Here is a 340-nt window from a genome sequence, read left to right on the forward strand (position 1 = left end):
TACAATACATTCATGTCTTTACATTAAAGACCCCATTAAATCGCTTAACAGGTGCAATTTTCTTTCCCGTATTGACGTATTTCCTCTTGCAACAGGAAGTTTGGGTGGAGCAAAGAGTGTTTTAGAGTTTTAATTTCAAACCTAACAGTTCCCTTTCGATACTTAACTCGTACTGTGTCTTGCTTAAGATGCATATGGGAAAAAGCCTTTTTTCTCCTGAACTGAAGCCTATTTCATTCACGCAGTGAAACTGCACGGCCATTGGTTTGTGCAGGGCTTTAAAAACGAACCAATGGCACGGCAGCGGAGCTGCACGAGCCTATGGCGACGAAGCCCGCCA

Source organism: Sinocyclocheilus anshuiensis, unplaced genomic scaffold, assembly GCF_001515605.1.
Source record: "Sinocyclocheilus anshuiensis isolate Anshui unplaced genomic scaffold, SAMN03320099.WGS_v1.1 scaffold135, whole genome shotgun sequence".
Lineage (NCBI taxonomy): Eukaryota > Metazoa > Chordata > Actinopteri > Cypriniformes > Cyprinidae > Sinocyclocheilus > Sinocyclocheilus anshuiensis.